We start from the raw sequence: 9,836 nt of genomic DNA, 5'->3' as shown, positions 1-9,836 counted from the left end.
TTATGCCTGGACCAGGCTATGCTATAGGGAGTTGCCAAGTGAAAAAAAGGATATGGAGGCTAAGGGGAGATAAACATCTTGCTGTAGATCTGAATGGTAGCCTATTCAAAACACTATGTGAAAATGCTCAATAAATTATAAACATTTTATAGAAATGTAATGCATTGTTGTTACTCTTTAAAAATACCAGCATCCATTGAAGATTTACCTGAATTATTAATAGTTGTTTACTGTGATGGTTGAAAAATGATGATTTTCTTTCTATTATTCCTCCTACATTTATTAGCTGGCATTCCAATATGAGAAAGATTTCCTGTTTCCTTCCTATTTATTTTTTTTTTGGTACCTGTATAGATTTTTGGCTTTTTAAAAAACATTCAGTGGGTCATAATCTCTTGCTGGGTATTATTGATTTTGATGGTCATTATTTCAGATTTGGCAGTATTTGGCTTTTTTTGTGTGAAGATTTTTATTGTTGTGTACAAACTTTTTAAACTTAATCATTAAAAATTTTTTTAGCTGCATCAGGTCTTAGCTGTGGCATGTGGGCTTAGCTGGCCTGCAGCATGTGGAACCTTATTTTCTTGACCAGGAATCACACCTGCATCTCCTCCATTGGAAGGTAGATTCTTAACCATTGGACCACCAGGGAAGTCCTCAAGTTAACTATTTATTTTTGGAATAATTTTTAGAAAAGTAACAAAGATAGTTAGGAGTGTATCCCTATGTCTTTTCAACCAGCATCCCCTAATGTTACCATCTTATATAGTCATGGTGGATTTGCCAAAACAAGGAAATCAACACTGAATACAGTATTATTATCTGAAGTTGCAGATTGTGAGGATTTTGCCAGTTGTCCCACTAATGTTCTTTTTTTTTTTTTTTTTTTTACTATTTGGCTTTTTAAAAACTATATATATATACACATATATATGTATATACACATGTATATAACTTTTATAAAATGTAAATTGTTTTAAAGCAAAATAAAGCCCTCCTTCTCCCCTTCAAAAGATAGGTAGATATATACTGGAGGCTATAGATAAACAGCTTGGACAGTGTTTTAAGTATAGTTTAGCAAATAAAAAGATCTGTATTTCCCATAATCAAGACACTGAGTAGTTTTGGGAACTATCAGGCAGGTAACTTTCAGTGAAGGCAGTACTGAAAAACAGATAAGACAATGTGATCCGAATACATTTCTGTCCCTAGCCTTTCCCAATCGCTCTGCTTACCTTTCACCTCAGGACACTTTTCTTTGGACATTAGCATGAAGTACTTGCCTGTGTTGACCTAGTCAGGTATCCTCTACACCAGAAACCATCTATGTTAGGTAACTCCTTTTGGCCATGTTTTTGCCTCAGACTGCATGAGTGATTCCAGTAGGAAAGGTCAGAAGTGCCCAAATCATACTGAATAAAAATAAACCACAATTTACCATATACTCTTTTCTCTGAGGGAGAAGCATCCCAAGGCCATGAATTAATATCATCTCAAGAGTCAATCAATCAATCAAATAAGTCATTAGTATCCACTGCACACACTTCTGCTGTGTACAAAGCACTGTGCTGGGTGTTTAGGGGTAAGAGCTCAACTTGAGGGGCTCATAATTTTGTTAAAATCATTGCCAACATGCCTCTGTGGAGGGCTAGGGAAGCAAGAAAGATGTTTCAGGATGTAAGATAAGGGTCAGAGCAGTGGTTTCAAGCTTTTTCAGCCCCAATACATAGAACAACTCTGGTTGAAGCATGGAGGGCCTAAAGCCCCATATACTCCAACTCCTTCTCTCCACTTCAGAGGGGACCTCCAAAGGCACTTCCAGGGGACCCTAGGGCTCAGATGAAAAAATTCTGAAAATCTCTGGGCAAAGGCAAGACTGAGCACGGTTGGTTGGGATCGGGGAAATGGGGAGTGAAACAAAAACTGAGAGAAATCACCTCTTTTACTTCATGACTCTCAAATCATATATGCTTGGAAAATGATGTCAATTAACTGTATCAGCAGCAGACTTATTTCACAGTACAGAAAATAACTTTCTAAGTGAATTCAGAAAAATCAGTTTGTGTAATTACCCCCATGCCTACTAAGGGTCTATGTCTTTATAGGCCATGAGATTTGATGGACACTGAATTTCCTCTAAGACAAGTACTTCTCACTGAAATGTGTGAGAGATGTTGAAAGAATTTGGAGATTTAAGAATTGGTGGTAATAATAATGCCTGCAGTCTCTGGGCTGAGTTGCAAGGAGAGGATAAACAGGCTATTAGCTGCCTGAGAGCACCAGGCTGTGACATCAGGAGTCCGATTCCACAAATGGAATAGCAGCCAATGCCCAGGAGCACGTCTGTCTTTCCTCCAGGTTGTGTGCTCCAAGCTGAGGAGGCCACTGTTCTGAACTGGCATTAAGTTATTTTGGACTCCAAGCGAGGCCAGCCAGTGTGCTGGGTGTGTACTAGAAGAGGCCTAGCCTGAAAGGCTGTCCCAGACACACCCAGCTGCTTCCTTATCAGGCCTCCCTAATGTACAGTCTTCTTTCAAAGCATAGAGCTTGCTTTGTGTTTGGCTTCTCAAATATGTTACAGAAAGGTTCAGCTAAAAGTCCATCCTCCCCCCCAAAATCAAATAGACTCTAGAAGAGGCCTGACTCTGAAGTACAACAGAATGGGCTCTTTCCTAGGACTACCTGGTGTGGGTTTATCTCCTTTCCCCCAAGTCTTATTATTGTTCAGTTGCTAAGTCATGTCTGCCTCTTTGTGACCTCATGGACTTCAGGATGCCAGGCTTCCCCGTCCTTCACTATCTCCCGAAATTTGTTTATGTCCATTGAGTCAGTGTTGCCATCTAACTATCTCATCCTCTGCAGCCCTCTTTTCCTTTTGTCTTCAATCATTCCCAGCATTAGGGTCTTCTCCAATGAGTTGGCTCTTCGCATCAGGTGGCCAAAAGTCTATCTCCTCCCTTATGAACTGGAAATATGTAGGCAACTTTAATGGAACCAAAATTCACAGACAGAATATGTTGGGGGTGAAACCCCCAACAAGTTCCAAGCCTTTTACTTCTCAGGCTCAGTTGTGAGGAGAGTGCAGCACTAGGAATTATACCTAAGAAAAGAATAATCTAGAAGCCACTGATCCTCATGGAGCTGTAAAGGGTCTCTCCTTTATTCCATAGAAATACCATGATAATCAACTCAGCTTTGTTCCCGTTTCTCCTTCTGCTCAAATGGGATTACACCTAGAAAAATATTCTCTTCCAGTAATCCAGCCAGCAAGTGCATGTCCTTCTCCATTAGATCAATCATTTGATTCCCTTCTTAGTTCAACTCATAGCACCTGTTTGGAGGCAGGAGGCTAAATCAGATAACTTCTTAAGGTACCTTTCAACTCTAATTATAAACTAAGCTAAATTAAAACCTTGGGCCCAAGGGAAGGTCCCTATGCAGTGTGCTAATAAACGTCTTCCCTCTCAACATAAATACATGGATATACACACACAGAGAAAGACACACACAGACACACACACACACACATCCCTATACTTCCAAGTGCCTGGCTTCTAACTGCCACAGTTAGAAGTCTCAAAGGACTGAGAACTTGCTGTAAATCCTCCTCTTTTGAGGATGTAGTTAGGGAGAGAGGGGAGGACTACAGAGAATTAGGAGAGTCAATTCCTACCTTGACAGGTTGAGTTCTTCAGATGGAGGGGGTGGAGGATGCAGCAGTGGATAAACAGACAGAGAGACAGAGCCTCCTAATGCTAGGTGCAGGGGAGCAGCAAGGAGCAGGAAGCCACTAAGACAGAGACAGTGAACCAGGGGTGAGTGTTGAAAGGTCCAGCGTGGGCTGCTCTACTTGGAGGACAGCGCTCAAATGTATATTTGCAGAAGCAAGTTAGCTGGGACAAAAAGGTCCCTATGCTGCTCCACTGTTCAGTGTGGTCGACCCTTTGCTCTTCCTTTGGCTGCTCCTTTTGGCTTCTAGCCTCTAGGAAGCAAAGCCAGAATGTTTTCGGCTTCCCCTCCCCCAAGGCAGTGGACTGAGTCGTGCGGGGCGGGTAAGCTGCTATCCAATCAGACTCTCGAAAGCTGTAAATAAAAGGCCACATATGCACAGTGAAGTAGGCTATGAGAAGAATCTAGATTGAATTACCACAAGCCAGTTGTAGAGCCAGGGTGGGGGAGGCAGGAGAAAGAGGAGAGAGACGCCTAGCTGCCCTTCAAGGAAATATTTTCATTCAAGCACACTCCACCCTCAGCAGGACTGCTAGAAACCATCAAAGCCTTGCTTCCCGGGAAACCGTGTTCTAGTCTCACCCCAGTCTCAGCAGAGGGATCATAGCCCCTGAGACACCTCAGTCAAGTCAAAAGCCTTTTCCCAGATGTGACTTACTTCCCAATAGACTTGAAATGACAGTCTCCAAGACCAGCTCCCGATGCTTGGGACTGCCTTATTAGCAGGCAGCAGCGAAGACCATTCCTGCGTACCCAATACTGTATTTGCTTTGGTTATAAGACTAAAGTGAGAGCAAACTGATATTTACTTTAAAACCTTTTAAAGCAGGTGGCAAGAATCTTGCCTGGGCCCACAATATTCAGGAGCCTAGGTTCTGTAATGATTCAGAGCATGGATTTTGGCATTGACAGGTTTGGATTCAAATTGGACACTCTTCCTGCCAGCTGTGGGCTTCGGGAAGTTATTCAACTTCACTAAACTTCAGCTTCCTCATTTGCAAAACTGTCATGATATTTTCCCTCAAGGGCTTGAGGGAGAATTGAATAAGATATTACACGTAAGTGCCTGACACAAGGTAAGCGCTCAGCCATGGTTACTATTATTATTAGAGCGTTGTCAGATGACCAATGGAGACCTTACCTCTCTCTTTCCTTTCCCAATTTCCCAGAAAACCTAAAGGCTCCAGATCCAGGGAACTGGCAGGGCAAAACCTCTTCAAAAGAGCCAAAGGAACTGAAAAGAGTCATTTTTTTCCCCCTCCCTTCCACTAGGACTGAATCAGTAAGCCTGTGCCCATTACACTCTAGACTCACTGGCCGGCCCTAGGAACCTAAGGCTCTCCCAAACCAAAGATACTAATCCATCTCTAGTGTTACCTGTTGTGGGGCATGCTCCCAGACTGATGGTGCTTCTCCAGGGGCCCCAGATCAGATTCCAGTAGATGTAGGAAAGAAACAGTCTGATCCCAAGTTGGCAGGATAGGTCCGGCCAGGCTGTTGTCTGCCCATCACAGCTGCCTGTGAGGCCTATGGGTTAATAATAGCAACTCTGATGCCAATGGATTAAGACAGCACTGTAGGAGGTGTTTATTTTTACACTCTGGCGTCAGTATCAAGTTCTACTGGTTACTGCCCAAATCTAGGGCAGCTTCCTGCTACAAGAGTGGCCTCAGTCTTCTCCAGGATGCTGAGTTGCATTCTGGAGGAAATGAGCCTTGTTGAAAACAGTTTAGTAATAACAAGGACAGGGAAGGGGAAAAGGAACAAACAGAGTTGTCATAGGTCCAGCTGTCTGGTCCCAAATCTCTGGGACCAGGTGGACCTCAACTGAGAGCTGTTGTTCACAGCATCCTCCTGAGTCAGGAAGGCCCTGGACAAGGGACCTGATATGTTATTTACATTGTTTTGGAAGGGTGGGTGTATGTGTGCATGCGTGCACGTGTGCGAGCACACACACACACACACACACACACACTGGTTGCACTGAAATGATCTGAATAAAATTAAGGAAAGACTGTTACTTAACTAAGCAGAAGCTCCGCCTCATCAGTCACAAGTCCCAGATTAGTGCTGTGACTGCTGACCTTGTGCAAAAAAAGAAAAAAACCTACCTGGGAAGGTTTTATAGGATATTTCAAAGAAAGGATGGTTAGGCTGGTCGTTATTTGATTTGCATGGTATTTTCAGAAGGTATATCAAATCCCTTGAAAAATCATTTGGCTAGAGCTTCTTTCCTAGAAATGACACAATAGGATAGAAATACCAAGAAACCAGCTCTCATCCGGCCAGGAGTCAGTGCCTAGAAAAATCTTTTGTGAAAGCCTCCTTCTCCCCCAAGGCATAGAGGTGGAGTTCTAGGGACCTTACGCTTTGAACACAGAATCTGGAACTCTGTGGATATCCCAGTCACATCCCCGAAAGGCAGTCCTAACACAGATTTCGTCTAGTCCCCTCTGGCAGACAGGGAGGTGAGGAGGCTGGCAGCTGGACAGCTGATGTAAATAGATGGGTCTGGGCTACTGAGGGGTCATGTGCACAGCAGACTGCTGTGGAATGACAAAAATGTACCACACACCAGGTAGGAATGCTGAAGTGCAAAGAAAGCAGCAGCCAAGCACACAATAACAGTGACTCCATCATCTTCTGCGTAAGACTGACTCATAGCCATCGTCAGAGACACAACATAGCAACATCTTGAGGAGTAGGAAGGTAGGCTGGTGAACCACCCATTCAGTACATTTTTTCTCCTGCCATTCAAGGCTTATCTACCTGGTCATCAGAACAACAATGCAGCCTCAGAATCAACTAGATTTGATGACTCAAGATATGCAGTTGGATCTCAGCTCCATCTGGAAGCTACTCATGCCTAGGATAGTGGCAGGATGCCCGGATAGGAACACTGCTCTCATTCTTGGCTTTTTCTCTGACTTGCTGGGTCATCTTGGGGCAGGGTACCTGTCCTCTCCAAGTTCTAGGTTTACCATTTGGAGAAGGGGCTAATTGTATCCACCTTCTGGTGAGATGGCAAGAAAATATTTTAACAATCAAATAATAAGTAGTAAGAATACAACTTGAGATTATCATATAAGTAAAGTAAGTCAGAAAGAGAAAGGCAAATATCATATGATATCACTTATATGGGGAATCTGAAATATAAGACACACGAACCTACCTATGAAACAGAAACAGAATCACACGTGTAGAGAACAGATTGGTGGTTGCCAAGGGGATGGGGGGAGGAGGAATGGAGTAGAAGTTCTGGGTTAGTAGATGTAAGCTTTTATATATAGAATGGATAAACAACAAGGTCCTCCTGTATAGCACAAAGAACTATACTTGATATCCTATGATAACCCATAATGGAAAAGAATATTTAAAAAAGAATATACATATATATGGGCTTCCCTGGTAGCTCAGCTGGTAAAGAATCTGCCTGTAATGCAGGAGACCCTGCTTCGATTCCTGAGTCAGGAAGATCCCCTGGAGAAGGGATAGGCTACCCATTTAAGTATTCTTGGGCTTCCCTGGTGGTTCAGATAGTAAAGAATCCACCTCCAGTGCGGGAGACCTGAGTTCGATCCCAGGGTTGGGGAGATTCCCTGGAGGAGGGCATAACAACCCACTCCAGTATTCTTGCCTGGAGAATCCCCACGGACAGAGGACCCTGGCAGGCCCATGGGGTCGCAAAGAGTCGAACACGACTGAGTGACTAAACACAGCACAGCAGAGCATACTGTATATACACATATATGTATATAAACTGAATCACTTTGTTGAAGAGCAGAAATTAGAACATTGTAAATCAATTATACTTCAATAAAAAATAAGTAGCAAGAAATTTAAATGCTATAAATTCTTTGGACCAAAGTATTTTAAAACTGTGACTGTCACTCATGCATATAGTAGAGAGGCCTGGTCTTGCATATTTTTATTCTTCTGGGTCACAGTGGCCATGTTGGGAAGTGAACCTGGCCTGTACTTAGAGGTAGAGTTCTTTTCTTTCAGGCATATAATCCCCACCACTGGCTTGAGGAACAGTTGAAACAGTCAGGAATCTGCTTACCTAGATATAAGCTATTAATTTCTACTAATGTGTAATAGAGAAAGTAGAAAATTGCAAACAGAAAGAAATGCCTCTACTCACCCACTTGCTCCATCTAAAGGCCTGATAAAGCAGTGTCAATGAAAGGATATATTCCGCTGCTCCGTTAGAACAAAGGCAATAGTGTATTCTAAACCCAATACAAGGCTTCACTCTTTCTGGCCCAGCAATCATTAGTTTGCCAGGTCCCCAGCACTTTTGGAAAGTAGAAATAGAAATTTATTCGTCATTGATGCTGATACCTTTTTTTTCTGCAAGTGCCTACCCTAGGGTTCAAAACAGATTTTTCTGCAGCCTCCAGCTTCTGGTGAGCTTTCAGGAAACCCTCCTTTCAGCAAACGCTGTCTGTAAAGGGCCAGACAGTTACTACTTAGGCTTTGTGGCTGTAAAGTTCTGCTATATACTCCCTTCTTCCTTTTTTTAAAAAACAATTCTTTAAAAATGTAAAAACCATTCTCAGTGTAAATGTAAAACCTTATAAAGTTATTCTGGCATGGACCATAATTTGCTGATTTCTATTCTGGACTTTAAAGGCCTCTCTATTCAAAGTCTGTTTCTCAAAATTCTGACTCTGCTGGGCCTGCCTAGGGATCCTCTTTCCTCTTCCCACATGGTTGTTGCATATATTTCAGAGGCAGCTCCCCTCTAAGGAGCCACTGAGGAATGTGAAGGAAGAATTCTGAGTTTATTTGTATTGGAGCTGACAGACTGGCTAATTCCCTTCATATAAAGTGCTTCAAAAACATCTGTGGAATTTAGCTTATTGCATTATCATTCTGGAGTGCAGACTGAGCCATAAACAGTCTTTATCTTTCTATTTCTATTTAATAATACCATCCCATGCCTCTACCAGGCCTTTTTCTTTTCTTCTTCTCCTGCTCCCCAGGTTCCAAACCCACACTTGAACTGACCTGGGTCTCAAGTCCTTCTCTCTTACCTATCCTTCCCTTTTCTATATGTGGTATGGTTGTAGATAGCAAGGGAACTATCAACAGTCAGATGAGTTTGGATATAGTAAATATGGATGAAAGGCATGAGGAGAGAGGTGAGCTTATTTTAAGTAAAGACATACAGCTGTAAATCTAGGCTCCTTTACTAATAGTTAAAATAGCTTTGTAAACAGGGCTTAAACTACTATAAAAGCAACGTAAGGACAATGTGCAAAGAGTCAGGAATTACCAGAGTTATGCTGGAGAAGGGATAGGCTACCCAATCCAGTATTCTTGAGTTTCCCTTGTGGCTCAGCTGGTAAAGAATCCGCCTGCAATGTGGAAAACTGGGGTTCGATCCCTGGGTTGAGAAGATCCCCTGGAGAAGGGACAGGCTACCCACTCCAGTATTCTGGCCTAGAGAATTCCACAGACTGTATAGTCCATGGGGTCGCAAAGAGTTGGACATGACTGAGCGACTTGCCCTTTCACTACCTTACCACACAACATAGACTAGAAGGGGATGACCTGTAGCTAAAGAATAATACTTACAATGACTGTAGCCATTATTTACTATCTATGTGATATTTATTATCTCATCTGATGTGAAGAGCTGACTCATTGGAAAGGACCCTGATGTTGGGAAAGATTGAGGGCAGGAGGAGAAAGGGGCGACAGAGGATGAGATGGTTGCATGGCACCACTGACTCTATGGACATGAGTTTGAGCAAACTCCAGGAGATAGTGAAGGACAGGGAAGCCTGGCATGCTACAGTTCATGGGGTGGCAAAGAGTCAGACACAACTTAGCGACTAAACAACAACAATAATAGTCTACCAAGCTACTGCTGTGCTAGATGTCTGCCTAATACTTCATTTGAGAGAAAAAGCAAAAGGTACAGGCAAATCCTTGTCTAAGGCAAATCCTAATTCAATGAGAAAGCTATTTGTTATTTTGAAAGATTCAAGTTACATTCAAAATTCTAAAATGCCTCATATCAGCTTGAGAAAATTATGGAAATAAGAACAATTAATATAAGAATATTCTTGAAAGTTGTACCTGTTTCATGTATAATT

General features: G+C 42.5%; 1 protein-coding gene across 5 annotated transcripts in view; it reads right to left on the bottom strand.

Moving 5' to 3' along the window:
* Positions 1-9,836, bottom strand: part of RUSC2 (RUN and SH3 domain containing 2) — a 66,274-nt gene that overhangs the window by 34,934 nt on the left and 21,504 nt on the right. Inside the window, exon 1 of one of the 5 annotated variants that reach the window (XM_055578457.1) lies at positions 3,674-4,321. The exons of the other annotated variants lie outside the window; for them this stretch is intronic. The gene's annotated coding sequence lies outside the window, so the exon portion shown is untranslated. Of the gene's footprint in view, positions 1-3,673; positions 4,322-9,836 lie in introns of those variants that run through there. 5 annotated transcript variants of the gene reach the window in all.

This window comes from Bubalus kerabau, chromosome 4 (genome assembly GCF_029407905.1).
Source record: "Bubalus kerabau isolate K-KA32 ecotype Philippines breed swamp buffalo chromosome 4, PCC_UOA_SB_1v2, whole genome shotgun sequence".
Lineage (NCBI taxonomy): Eukaryota > Metazoa > Chordata > Mammalia > Artiodactyla > Bovidae > Bubalus > Bubalus kerabau.
The sequence above is the reverse complement of the archived record's forward strand: the minus strand, read 5'-3'. Positions and strand labels throughout refer to the sequence as shown.